Here is a 15,429-nt window from a genome sequence, read left to right on the forward strand (position 1 = left end):
ACACATAATGTTTTTTTTTTTACAGTTGAAAAATAATAAAACTTCTTACTATACTTAAATATACTAAAATACTAAAAAGTATGGACAAATGGTTTTCAATACTTATTAAACTTGAAATCATAAAGTATGTATGCCATTACAAATAAATGAGCAAATTCTTGTAATTTTTTTATATTTTTTAAATCCATTATACTAATAAGAAATACAAATGATTGTTAATAATTTTAATAAACTCTGTATTCATGTTACGTACTTTGCAAGAATCAAAATACTTTTTGGAGTTTAATAAAGATTGAAAATACTAAAAAAATAATGTTTAGCAAACTAGTAAGTTTCATAATACAAATTGTACCCTACACCCATTTAAAATAATTTTTAAAACAAAAGTTTCTACAACAGCTTTAAATTCTCTTGCTTATTATGTATAATATACTATCTTTAATACTATTTCAAATTAGCGCTATTAACAATCTATATTTAAAACCTTTGTATTCTCAAAAATTTGTACTAGAGCAAATGAGTATCACAATAGCTTGTCGACGTAAATGTCATTAATTAATAACTTAGGTAACCATCTAAGTATTTGTACACAAAGTTTCAAAAGTATAGAAGTAATCAATGAATACAAGCAATGTATTGAGACCAAATAACTATTGTGAATACTTAGTTATTCACAAGTTAACTGAAGAGATTCACTTACGAATAGTAGTACTTATCCTAACTTTTTTAGATAAATTGTGTTGGAAATGAACCAGTGACTATGCAGCTATTGAGTCGAATAAAATACTAATTGTACTTTGAGTTTCATATTAATTAGATTAAATGGCTTTTTACTTTATGCAATTTTTATTTTTAATAATCCTTATATATATTCAAATATATCAAGTAAAACAAGTACTTGAAATCGTATAAACATTAAGAATCAGTGCTAATTTCAAAAATCTTATTAATTTAAGACGCTGCAACCTAATATGGTTGTTAGTTGATCGTTTTCTTTCTCTTGCACTGTAAAAATAGTTAAGAGCGATTCCATGTCCAGCACTCGTAGACAGCTTGACAGATCAAGTAATTCTAGAGCGAAAGTACCAAAACGTTCAAAATTGCAGTCTGGTAATGTTTTACTTTGGACGAGCTTCCAAAATTTTCATATAGAATAGCAAGTGGCAGCATTGGTGTATTTTGGCTCGTTAAAAGGTTTCTTGTCGTCTTATACAGTCTCATAGGTTTTATACAGTCTTCCGGAATCAAATCGTACAAAAGAGAGAACGTTGGGCTGCCATACTCGTCTAAAAACAAATATTCAATTCCTTTATATCTGTGATCCATAAAGTTCGCCACAAAACTTACTGGTTGTAAAAAATTTTTCATTTCTTTTTCAATTAACAAGTGTATGCTTTCCGACGTAATTGAATCTTGGAAGAGAATCATTAATTCATTTACAGCTTCACTTTAACGTTGTTTAGCACTCATGTTCGTTTGTAATGAATTAATTAACTCGATATACTTGTCGTAGTCTTCGTAGCTTGCATTTAATTTATGTTTTAAATTATCGATAGTTGTCTTGTAGGAGTTGTACAAATAAATCGTTAGTGTTTTTATTATTGTCTTCTCGTTTTCCTGGCAAACAATATCCACTGAAATAACATCGCCAACCACATGTTACTCTGAAGAATTAAGTATTTTATTGTCGCTTTATATTTGACAAAAATTTTTTTGATTGAATCCTTAAAAAATCTTTCCATTTCGGCTTTAACACTAGACCTGTATTGTAATATTACAGAGTTAACGTAAAAATACACATCATTTTTTATGACAAAAGCAACAGCATACAGTTTATCATGCACTTGTGTTGTAAGTGCACCCATAGCATAAGCGGTGTGTAACTTATATTGAGCACCCATGCAATTATTGTAAGTATTTTGCAATACAGATGATTTAAACTAATCTGCAGATGGTAGCTTGTAAGTTGCATCTACTGCTGCAAGAAATTGAGTTACAGCTGAGGTTTGAATGAGAGCCAAATCCAAGTTCAGCCTTGCAAACAAAACGAGTATACCTGAGTCTAGTTTTAAGTGGTGTTTCGGTCGAACTTCCAGTATCTCTTTCGGATTTTTCGGAGCGTCCTAAAAAGTAAAAAATGACTGAAATCTAGAATTACCTTTTTATAAACAGAAGCTTTAGACCAAAGGAATTATTTTATAAAATTTCTACTATATAAATAGTAGAGTGCAGTATTTACTTTTTCATAGACATTGAGTAATTATTCTTTTTACATTAATATACAAAACAATTAATTCGTAAAAAAGGTTATTTTTCCAATTAATCCGTTCGTTATGTTTGATATATTATTTAATTTTTTTTGTGTAAATTGTAAGTAATTTATTTGTCTTGTTGAGCAGCCAATATACGCGAGTCATCTTACCCAAAATGAATTGTTACTGCTAATTCATGGAGCTAGTACTCTTTTATTTACTTGAATATGCATTTTTTGTGTAAGACATTATGAAGTAGTGTTTACATCTAAGCGTAACCACATTGAAAATCAGAAAATTTTTAAAAGTATGCAAAGAAACATTTGCTGATTCGAAACACCAACAGTAATAAAAGTTGCTGTACCACTTCAATTGTGCAAGAGTGACACTACAACTTACACCTCAGTCAGAAACAATTAAAATTTATTAAATAATAGGTTTAATAAAATGTTGTAATACAAACACGTTAGTGTAACACATGACGCTTTTATCTCTACAGCACACTTGCTAATCTATTGCCATTGATTGATAAGGCTTAATTCCTTTTTGTAATATCATGTGCTCTTTATATGAGTCACTTCTTTTAACTTTATAAATGCAAATTGATAGGTAATGGAAATATATTTCTTCAACAAAAATGACATTTTTATCGAACCAATAAATGTTTGCAAGGGGAGGCAAAATCGTTGTCAGAGACCCCATTAATGTATGAGCTTACCTAATCCCTAGATTAACCAGCTGGCCAAGGGTGATTACGTAGTAACAAGCAGGCCCGTGGCATGAAATAAAATTAATTTGTAGGGCCCGCAGCCAATGAAAAACATCATTTAAAATATATACAAAGAAGGTGGCTTGGGCGATTTTTACAGGAATGATAAAAATCTTTGAAATTTCGAAATTACGTAAAGAAAGTGTGCCTTATTCATTTGCGGTAAAAAATACTAGGCTCAATTACTTTACTTTTCAGAAAATCGCCACTAAAAACTCACCAATTTAACACGCAGTCTTATGGGATGTAAGTCCTTAACGACAATAACTCCAGAAGTAAATGACAAACCTTTACAATTAAAAATTGTATTTGTACCTTTTTTATTACAAATCTATGAGAATTGTAAAAATTATGTGTTAACCACTTAAATTTTATGAAAATTAGGAGAAAAGTAAATCATTGTCTGCTTCGCATGCGCAGGTGAAATAATAAATTTTGATTATTCTTTTTATCGGTATTTGATAACTACTTAGGCCAATAAGACTCTTGAATTTGAACGTGATTTAGATATTCAATAATCATGACAATAAACAAAAAATATTTTTCGTAATGTATAAAACCTTCAAATGCCCTTCGCTTCGTACGGCACCAAATGCCCAAGCCTCCTTAAGTATATACGTAAACTTAATTCAACACTAAAATATCACGACTAACAAAGCTATAAACAAAATCAAACCAGATACAAGTATCAAGCTTAAGTAAAAAAATTTTCTGCCTGGGGCTACCATGATCTCAAAGCCCCAAAATTGTATGGATACTTTTACAGTACCTAAAAAAAATAAATAATTGTAACAGATATTAGCAAAATACACAGACAAAACATTGATTTTCTGTAATATGAAATCGTTTTTGACTTGATCTAGCATGATCCAAAATTAATGCATAATACTCTTTAAATGGTATAATATTAGGGCATATTGTTATCAATCGTAAAAAGTTATTAAAAAACTTGTATGTTTCATAGAAATAATATGTGACCATTATTAATTACTATCAAAGTATTTATGTAAAATTTGTAGGTCTCTGGCACCGTATTAAGATGGAAACGTTTTCAACAGAAAATCAATATTTTTTCCTGTTTAATATTGTTTATATTTTTATTATTTATAATATTTTGATGTTTGATTTAGTTTACAGACCCAATAAATATTCTAAATGATAGTTATTTATAGTAGCTGGTTCTGAAAATTGTTATTTTGCAAGTTCACCGGGCTTCTTGTCACCATCTATTCGCCCCTGGCCAGCCCATAATACAGCTGCCAATTAAAGGCTATTATTAATATAATACTACGAATATTTAAATTTCAGAAAGACGCTGTAATAAAACAATAACCCAAGAATACAATGGTAAAAGTTTTCGCTAATGGCTTAAAATATCATGACTCTGTAAGTGCATACAACAGAAGAATTGTTGTCATTATAAAGAAAAAATGAGCATGGGTAATAATTAGTATATTTTGGAGCCCACACGATGTACAGAGGGCTGCTGCAAGACTCAAAAAATTCGTGATCTTGTCTTGTCTTGTCGCGAATATTAAGACAAGAACAAGAAAAACATGCATAAATAGCACACAAGACAATAACAAGAAATGCTACTCAAGAAACTCATATTGTCAAGACGAATTACTCAAGATCTTAATTATATCTTGTTTTTGAATTAGTATCTCCGGCAACGGAAAAAAAAGCTTTCTCTAAGATCAAAAGTTTGCAAAATACCATTGCAAATGACTAATAGCACAGGCTTACGCTCCAGTGGCGTACATAGTTTTCTCTTTGATAGTGAAAAGTGAGGTTTAATTGAAGCATGTGAGACTTAAAGTATAATACATACTCATACATGTAATTTTCTTTTTGTATTTCAAGTAAAAAAAAAGTTGCAATCAATGCGCACAAGTGGTTGAAGTTGACGGGAAAAAGTGCCAGTCGATCACATTATTGTTTAGCTTTTTCGTAATATAAGTGACGAAAATTGATATAAATGTTGAAGTCATAATAAGTAAAAGAATACTACAAGACAAAAAATGTGATCGTTCACGAAAAAAAAAATTGTTTATATTCTTAAATAATTATAAATAAACCTTTCCATTAAAACTTAAGAATTTTTTTTTCTAATTCATTAGACAGTTCAAACGATTTGATTTTATTCAATTGTTATATAGCTTTGAATAACTAAAACTCGTGTTCTTCACTTGCATATGTTAGTAAATCTAGTTCTCTAACTGGCTGATTACATTATATTAAAAATATATAAATTGTAATTCACTAAAGTTTAAATAGTAAAAAATAGTCTCCATTAGTTATTTTTTAGGTTCATACATTCTTCTATGAGTATGAACGCTTGACTGACTAGTGTTAAAATAGTTGTGATTAAAAAAAAAATTTCCATTGTATAATACATCTATTATTAAACACCAAAAAAATTTTCCACACTTTTTGTGTGAAACAAATGGGAAAAATTTAACTTTTCTACTTACGAGGGATTTCTTACATTTGGACGTTTAGTGTGCCCTCAGTATGAAAATAGAGCTCGTACCGAGTGCACATCAAATCAGAGCAAGCACCTTGTGTTCGTGAGATGCACCATCAGATACGAAAATTACCATTTTCACAAAAAGAATAATATGGAAAGCACCCATTTGATATGCTACACAGTTATAAAAAAAAATTATTGAAATTTATATTATTTATTTTACTGTTTTTACATCACAAAAAAATAATTACTATGCTGAAGAAATCGTGATTAATTTGTACCCAGAGGGCAGAAAATCACTTTGCGCCCTAGAGTAGGAAAGTTTAACATTGTTGTGGTGAACATTTATTTTTCTAACAAGGGCCTACCTGACCATCAAAAACGCCAAACGTAGGAGAAATAATATTTCATCTAAATAAAAAATTTTTTTGTCATTACTTAAAAAATTTAGATAGTTGAGGGGTTTTTATACTTAATTTAATCTCATAATTATTCAAATCATCTAAAAATTTAATACAAAACAAAGATCATTGTGATATGAGATATTACAGACATAAGATGTTACAAAAATCATAAGAACCTACGATACGCTTTCCAAATGACATTAAAAATTTTTATAAAAATAAATTTATGTTTAAATTTATTTCAGAAATATTTTATTTATTTATTTATTCAATCAACACCATCTGTTTACCTTATCAAAGCATACTTTTTTTCATCTATGATTATTTAAATTTAAACAATATTAATACTATGGATATTTTAAGGCAAGATCAATATTTCTTGAACAAGATTGTAAAAAAAGACAAGACAATATCAAGATCATATGCACAAGAAAAAAACAAGAACAAGACAAGACTCGATTTAAGACATTTTATCGATGACAATAACGAGATTTTACAAATATCGTATTGCCTTGTCTTATAGCAGCCATAAATGATCTAGTACCTACAATGAATAAGCCCGTTGCGCATAATTATTTGATCGTGGTAACAGGGTGTCCGCTAATGTAACCAAGCATCTATGAATGCAGAGTTATGATGATAAGAATCTGCATTTAATTGGTCACATACTTTGAATACACAGGTAGGTGAAAACTTGTAAGGAAGCAAGTGTTATAGTTTGGTAAAAAATAGATTTAAAGTTATCCACCACTAAGTATGACTACTGCAAAAAAAAAATTTAGTAATTTCAAATAAATGCATTTATTTGAATGATGTTTATTTGAATTGAACAATCCGATTCTCCATTTAAAAAAAAGTTTATTAGAATGAAACAAAGGACTTATTACATGAACGATATATTTTATTCGAAAAAATGTTTATTTGAACTTTAGAAAATATTTAATTACATAAAGAAATATATGAATTATTCACAACAAATAAATCACTTATAAGAATACATCCAAAAAGTTAATTTATTTATTACGGGTAATTTGTTTTGTCTATCGTAGAGAAACATTCATTAAAAATTAACAAATATTTAGTCACACAGACGTCGTAAGATTTGCAGATAAATATTTATTCCAATGTAATAAAAATTTATTTGGAAAACAATAATAATTTAATCAGTTCATTCTAATAAATAAAAGCGTACTCTAATAAACGATTTATTCAATTGCATCAAAATAAAATATTTTTTTGGCTCAAATAAATCACATATAAGAATACAAACAAAAAAATGATTTATTTGTTTCGGGTAATTTGTTTGGTCAGTCGTAAAGAAACATTTATTATAAGTGAATAAATATTTATTCACACGGTGATCTTAAAATTTGCGGATAATAAATATTTATTCCAAGTTAATAAATATTTATTTGCAAGTAATATCATAATTTAATTGATTTATTCAGTTGATTGTAATAAATACAATCGTACTCTATTGAACGATTTATTCAATTGAAACGGAGTAAAATATTTCTTCAGTTCAAATAAATCACTTATAAGAATACATCCAAAAAATTTATTTATTTATTTCGGGTAATTTGTTTTGTCTACCGTAGAGTAACATTTATTAAAAATTAATAAATATTTATTCACACGGACGTCATAAAATTTGCAGATAATAATTATTTATTCCAATGTAATAAAAATTTATTTGGAAAACAATTATAATTTTATCAGTTCATTCTAATAAATCAAAACGTACTCTAATAAACGATTTATTCAATTGCATCAAAATACAATATTTTTTTGTCTCAAACAAATCACTGTTACGTGGGATTCTCGGTGCGGGAATAAATAGAAGCGTGACTTGTTGTTACTTATGCTTTATTAGAATTACTTATCATTGAGGGTAGTTGTGCATGTATTATCGTTTCGCGGACTTCGTCCTTACCCTCTCGCGTCTCTAGCTGATCTCCCTGTCCCTTCTCTCTACCTTTCCTATCACCTCTCTTCTCTATTCCCCTACCTTTCAGGCCCAAGCCAGCAGAGGCGCACGCACGCATAGCTATATGCTATCGTACGTAACACGTCCGAGGCCGCGACGCCGACGTCCTCGGCGGCGATTTTCTTTTCGATGTGTATGTCTGTGTTGTGTTGTTTGTGTTGTATAGCATTTTCCGGTTAGAGGAAAGAGGGTGGTTTGAAGCGCTCTATCCCTATTTCCTCTATTGGTTTAATTCGCTGTATTTTATGTGTATACATTTTTTTGTTGTTGTTTGCACGCTTCCCTTGTACAAAAAATTTATTCTAGAATTCGCTTAGTTACTTATATTATATAATCGCTTAATTACAGTTTCCTTGCTGAATATTTATGTACATATGTACCATACAGGGTTATTAAACAGTTTATTCTCGCATTGGATAAAAATTAATATAATTGTCAGTTTTATATATATATATATATATATATATATATATATATATCACTGGAAAAAAATTCCGTCAATTCAAGTAAACACATTTATTTGAAGTTATTTGAATCAAATAATTATTTATTTGATTTAATTATTGATTCTTTGTTTTAACTAAATGATTATTTAGTAAGATGAATGATTTACTTTTAATAAAATCAAAAAAGTATTTAATTGACACAAAACAATCATTCATGTAAAAACAAATAAATCATTTAGTTCAACCTGTAACTTCGTTATGCAAGTGAAGTAAGTATAATGCAGATAAATAAATGTTTGTTTGATTCAAGTTAGTCATTTATATGAATACAAACAAATCGTTTCGTCCATTCCATAATTTCGTTATGCGGTGAACTAAATGTATTCAAACTAAAGTAGTATTTTGTATAATCGATGAGATCCTCATAATTACGAAATATTTATAAATGAATATTATATTTAGTTTAGAAACAAAGAAATATTTACTCTGAATTGAAAAAATATTTAATAAAACATGATAAATATTTACTACTTCCACATAAACGCATATTAATCTTTAATATACGTTTTTTCGACAAAAATAAACTTTTATTGTGTCTAAACAAATATGTTTATTTTATTCAAATAAAACATGTATTTGAACATATACTAATAAATCATTTATTTGATTAGAAAAAAATTTGTTTGAACGAACGAAATTTTTTTTTCAATGTGGCAACCTTGTATGATGGGGTTTATTGGATTTTTCTGTTAAGGTGGCTCCAGTGGCCTCAATGTTAATATTATAAATAACCCAACCGAGGTTAATAAAATTGAATTATATTCTTTGAATTTCCATCTTTCTATTCGTACAAAAAAAATTAAGGTTGACGATGAAAATTGTAAGAAATCATGCTTACAAAATCGTAGTTTTGAGACGGGTTAGATAGGAAATGCAAGCTTACGCGAAATACAACCTTCTGCTGCACTTATATAAATAACCCGTAAGGTGTAAAAAATATACTATCTTGTATGTGTTATTACGTAGTTTTCGATGACATGAGAAAAGTGTCTTGTTATCGAACAAAATCTTTAAATAATCGGAGACTAAGTATACAGTTGCGAGTGCAAGTCAGCTCTCAGCTGTCTGCATTCTGCAGAGTACATATATATTTAGGTATGACTACAGCTGAGCAATGTTGCCACATTCTTGAACTTAGGAGCGTACCGTAACAGTTCATCAATTAGGGCACCATAAAACTTTTTTGTTTTTTTATATTTACTCACTAAAGTAACAGATAAAATGTAGAATATGGCTTACAACAGTCTCTACGATAATTATATACCATATTTTAAAGAAAATAATGATTAATTTTTAGTCTCCCCATTTTGATACGGCACTAGGCGCTGGAGCCACCTTAAAAATCCACTCCATAGGTGTACAGTTTTACCGGCTTTTTTGGACCTAATACCAAATAAAACTTTTTAAAACGTTTCAAAGGCGTTATTTTAGCAGCCTTTTGAAAATGTCTCTTACTAGGAAGGGCTCCTGCGTGGTTTATTTACTGTTTAAAACAATCAGCTAATAAATCAGCTGATTTCTGATACCAAAACGTCAGCTGATTTTTCAACCGAGCGGAAAAATACGAGTTGCACAAGCGTGAAAAAATACAAGTCCCAAAAAAAAATAGATTTTTTTTCAAAATAACAAATAGAAAAATTTCTTAATTTTTTACTTATTTAATTCCTCTTCAGATGTCTCGAAACGAATATTTGACATAATGCGAATTCCTTTTTTTGTGGTCTTCACATTTATCGCACTTGACGGAGTTGTATTTATTGCGAGTTAAAAACTTTGAAATTTTTCCATTAAAAATTTTCAGAAAATATTAAATGTCACTTAACTCATTATACTTAAAATGTCTTCGAATTCATAGGGTGTAATCCGCAATCGCCGCCAGCAGTTACATATGTAAGACGTGACAACGTTGCGTGGTTGGGGGCGCTACTGTTGATTTACTGGTGATGTGATCCGCAATCCCGCCAGCAGTAAAGCAGATAACGTCGGTCTACTTGCTCTTTTTCGTGACATTTTTGCTGTGATCCCGCGCAATCCCGCTAGCAGTAAAGCTGTTATTTCCATTTTTCTTTTTGGCACTTGAAACTATTTTTTTTGGTCTGCGTGTTTGTTTACGTCTAGCACAATATGCTTTGTTTACAATCAGAAAATGTAACGAAAAAGAGCAAGTAGACCAACGTCGTCTGCTTTACTGCTGGCGGGATTGCGGATCACATTACCAGTAAATCGACAGTAGCGCCCCCAACCATGCAACGTTGTCACGTCTTACATATGTAACTGCTGGCGGCGATTGCGGATTACACCCATAATTGAAATAGAAAAATTTTTTTTTCTATTGGGACTTGCATTTTTTACGAAAAAGAAACCTAGAAATTTTTAAGTTAAAAATTTTTGAATAATTTCAAGTTTTACTAATCTCATTGTACTTGAAACATCCCAAAACACATAATGTAAGTAATGTGGAAGAAACATTGTTTTTTCATCCGGACTTATTTTTATTTTTGCGAAAAAGAAACCTAGAAAATCTTCCAATCAAAATTTTCAAAATACAAGTTTTACTAATCTTATTACACTTAAAATATTTCAAAATGCATAATTTACATAACGGCAAAGAGATTTTTTTTTCTCGAGTCTTGTAATTTTTGCATCATTGGGTCTTGGTATTTTTTGTGCAGGAAAAAACCTATAAATTTGTTCAATCGTTATTTTGAAAAAACCTCTATTTGTATTCGTCTCATTGCTCTCAAAATGTTCCAAAATGCATAGTTAACATGATGAGAATTATCTTTTTATTCATCGGGAATTTTTTCACACTTGTGGGACTCGTATTTTTTCGCACGGTTGAAAAATCAGCTGACGTTGTAGCATCAGAAATCAACTGATTGATCAGCTGATTTTTTCAGCAGCGTTGTCTTAGAACCCTGGTTACTTAGTTATTCTGGTTAGAAACATGTTTAACTGACAACTGTATGTTTGCTCAGCAAACTTGCTTTGTCAAAAATTCACTTATTACATCTGCCCAAGTGTTAGTAGCTATTTTAAAAAATTTTTTTTTTATTTTTCATTTACTTAACACACAAATTCAATGGCATTCTGATAAACAGTGAACATTTATAACACACTGGAAGTTTTATTAAAGTGTAAATTTGATCATGAAGTATATTCATCTATTATATACCTTACTAGATAAGAACATAATACTTTACTTGACCTCTCAAGACTGCATTTATTATTTATACGTGAAAAAATTATGGTGATGAATAGATTTTAAAGTTTATTAGTATAATTTTCATAGTTTATTAGAGTAAATTATCCAAAACATCACACCTGGCTAAGTTGAACTGGCTGCTTTTGTTAATATTTTTTTCAATTTATTTAACATACAACTTTTTCATACAAATAACACACATTGTAGTGTACACGTGCAAATAAAAAACATTCTAGGGTACGTACAATAAGACATTTTAGTGTACGTACAATAGAATATCTGTTATTTGTATGAAAAAAATTGTGTGTCTTAAATAAATTTAAAAAAATTAAAAAAAACTGTAGCAGCTAGCTACATTTGGCTAAGTGTGATGTTTTGGAGAATTTTTTTGGGAGCAGTTATGCTGATGAGTAAGCATCACCAGTCAAGTATAGTAGTTAGCTAAAGTGAGCCTAAGTTTCTGACCAGATTAAATGGTTTGAGGAGAATAAATCTCACAGGAGTTCAGTCACCAAAAACTTTTAAAACTTGAAGCACACTATAAGAGTGGATTTGTAACAGAAAAGTCCAATGAATACTATGAAACAGGGTATCCAGTAGTCATACTTATTTGTGGTGGATGACTTTGAATTTATTTTTTATGAAATAATAAAACTTGCTTACGTCTAAGATATCAACTTTTTCTTTAACCAAAATAAGACCAATTAATTGCAAATTCTTATCATCATATTTTGAATTTAGAGATGCTCATGAGTTAACTTAACTCATGAGTTAACTTAACTCAACTGCAGTTAACCTTAACTGTTGCATATGCACACCAAACACTCTGTTACAAGAAATAAATAATTCTTATAAGCTCGTTCTTCCTTTGGGCCAAATAAATGTACGTAATATTATTTTAGTTATAAACATTTCAAGGAAACTGCACTGCTGAGTAATAAAATTGTTTAGTGATGAAACATGGGAAGGAAAGTAAATATAATTTTGATTCACACATTGATACTATCTGTAACTAGTGAAAATTAATATTAAAATCATTAATAAAACAAGTTTAAAAATACGTGTGAAGACAGATGTTTTTATCAATATGTATAACGTTTGGTATGTACCACCAGTGCATAAACGAAAACATCGGTCTCAACTTAATTGTAATACAGAACAATTTAAAAGTAAAGGGCAAATATATTTTACCAAGCAAACTACGTTCAATTATTGAACTCGTTATTACATGCCATAAACTGAAACTATATCAATACTTTACAATGATTCTATAAAAATACATGATTTTAAAAAATTTTCTTTGAATACTTTTGTATACGAACTAAGCTACTTGTTTCAATATTTTTATTGGTATAAGTGACGTCTTAGATTATACTCACAGTCTTGTTATCGTGAAGCCGATAAATTTTATTTGGTGAACATACATTTTCATCCGCGATGTTCGTCGAAGCCAAGTTTTCTTCGACAAGGCTTGATCGTTTTGGTGTATAGGAAGGTGAAGTTAAATCACATTTTTCATTTGACACATCTACTCCACAAATGCATCTAATTATAAATATAACAGACATGGAAAAAAAAATAAGTTCTGGGATTGACAAATTAAGCAACATTCAATAAAAAATTTTTACACATACTTATGTCTGCTGAGAAATGCTGAAGATGTGTTAAAAAAACATTTCTAACACTTATCACATTTGGCTTTTGCTCTCCCGTTGATTTCGACTCTTTCAAAACCATCCCATTTGCCATGTAATCTGTTCGGCATGACTACCAATTCAAAAAACTTATTAATAAAAAATAACTAAAATCGGATTCGATGATAGGATACAATCATCAGAGGCAATACAGGTGTTTGATCTGACTTCAAAGGCTCAAAATGATTGTGTGTGCAGTATACTGGTGTGAGCTGCTTAAAAATATTTTTATTGAAAAAGTAATAATCAATAATTGATCAATGACTTGCAAATGTAAGCATATATCTGTGTAGAGTGTTCTATTAAAAATAAATGTCATCAAGTAATATGCATACTAAATTGCATATTGCTAATAATCTGTACTTTGATAAATAAAAGAAACTCAGTGGCACCAACAATGACTAATGGTAATGTACATTGCTCTCCTGTTAAGAACTTACTGAGGAAAGGCAAAAGTTCTTATTGTAGCAAAAAAATCATGGGTAGCTTTTCAAAACATGACCCCTAACCTTATTTTACAATAAAATACTTGATTTATGTAGGTGACAATAACCAGTAAAAAAAACACTTACTACGCGTGCAAACATTATTTAAATAAAAGATATAACTACATTTTTGCAGTATTATGCACTAGTTTTGCCAGAAATCATATAAACAAAGTCCTCTATTGACATGTTTGACACACACTCACACTTTAAGGCTTCCTATATAGTATCATGCAAAACATATATTAACACTTACTTTCGCTTATGGTTTGTTTATGGCAGTTGTGATTCATATAAATCACAGTATTTATTTAAAAAACATGTTTTGTCCACAACAACAAGACGACGACAGCGAATGACGAAGTATATCTCAAGTATACATCATGTATACATCAGCCCAAACAAACATCTATACATAGATTTCCGGTGAGGGCGATAGCGCAGGTGGATACTTGTAGTGGAGAATCATCCTCAGAAATCTGAAGAACTTAATAATAGTGAAAGAATAAAGTTATTTCATTATTTAGTCGGCCTTCGCCGTTATGCTCCGTTTTGTAATACTTCATGTGTACGATTGACATTTTTTCTAACGGGAGCGGAACGCGTTACATGTAACGTAACCATAGAGGTATAAGAATAGAGGAGAAAAGGGGGCGTGAAATGCGACAGCAGAATTCGCTACGTAACGGGGCATCTGTCTTTATCTGGCAGTTATGTTATTGGTCGAGTCATACATGAGATTGAATCAACTGTAGGATTCAGGACGAAGAAGTAGCCAATAACGTGGCTTTGGCAACAAGGACAGATGCCCCGTTACACTTAGTTATGCTGTCGCTGCCGCTAATGGGCTAGTATAGCGCTTTTCCCCTCTATTCTTATACCTCTATGAACGTAACTCGTTAAAATGGTAGTGAAATAACTCTTTTCTCTTTCCGCTGTGCCGTTCCGCTGGCAACTTCCACCACGTATGTAATCTCGGCACAGTTTCCGTATAACTCTTTACCAGACTGAAATAGAGATGATAAAATATATTTCGGATTTCAACGAATCATAAAGTTATTTAAGTCTAGTAAAAGTAGCTGCTGGTATACATTTTTAATCGACATTGGGCCTTACCTCTTAGTCTTAGGTCTATCTGCATATCGAACTGAGAATGGGTGGAGGTGGAGGACTTTTCTTTGATGCTTTCGCAATCCGCACATTTTTCATGTGGACGTGTGTGTTCGCAGCCTTAGGCCACGGTTACATGGCTGCGAAAGCGGAACTAGCTAACAAGCCAACGGAACGTTACTGCGTCAGAAAAAAAGGTTCCCCCACCATCGGTTTAGCAAGTAACGCTTTTGTTTCCGTTATAAAAAAAGTTTATCGTGAACATGTACGCGGAACAATACGTTGCGTCAAAGAAACAGCCAATGGTCATGAAGAGTTCAAGTGGGAATAGTTTGATATTGTGTAATTGATAAGAAATTATTAGCAGATGACTGTCAATTTTTGTATACTGACAGCTAACGCTGCTATAAGTGTTAGGGCCCTACAATCCGACAGATGGCGTACTGTAGCTAAGAGAAAATCACCTACAAGTATGTATGTATACGACTAATATGCTACAGATAGACTTGTTGGAGATTTTCTCTTAGCTACAGTACGCCGTCTGTCG

At 30.5% G+C, this 15,429-nt stretch overlaps 1 long non-coding RNA gene across 1 annotated transcript; it reads right to left on the reverse strand.

The window, feature by feature from the left end:
* Window positions 1–931: 931 nt before the first annotated feature.
* Window positions 932–14,765, reverse strand: LOC149374079 (uncharacterized). The gene is made up of 4 exons (XR_016293207.1): window positions 14,029–14,765; window positions 13,228–13,360; window positions 12,973–13,138; window positions 932–2,123 (listed from the first exon to the last, which is right to left on the reverse strand). It is a non-coding gene; the product is annotated as an uncharacterized LOC149374079 (long non-coding RNA).
* Between the last annotated feature and the right edge of the window lie 664 nt (window positions 14,766–15,429).

Source organism: Copidosoma floridanum, unplaced genomic scaffold (genome assembly GCF_036245765.1).
Source record: "Copidosoma floridanum isolate Cflo_tuat_1 unplaced genomic scaffold, Cflo_Japanese_pri ptg000022l, whole genome shotgun sequence".
NCBI classification, from domain to species: Eukaryota; Metazoa; Arthropoda; class Insecta; order Hymenoptera; family Encyrtidae; genus Copidosoma; species Copidosoma floridanum.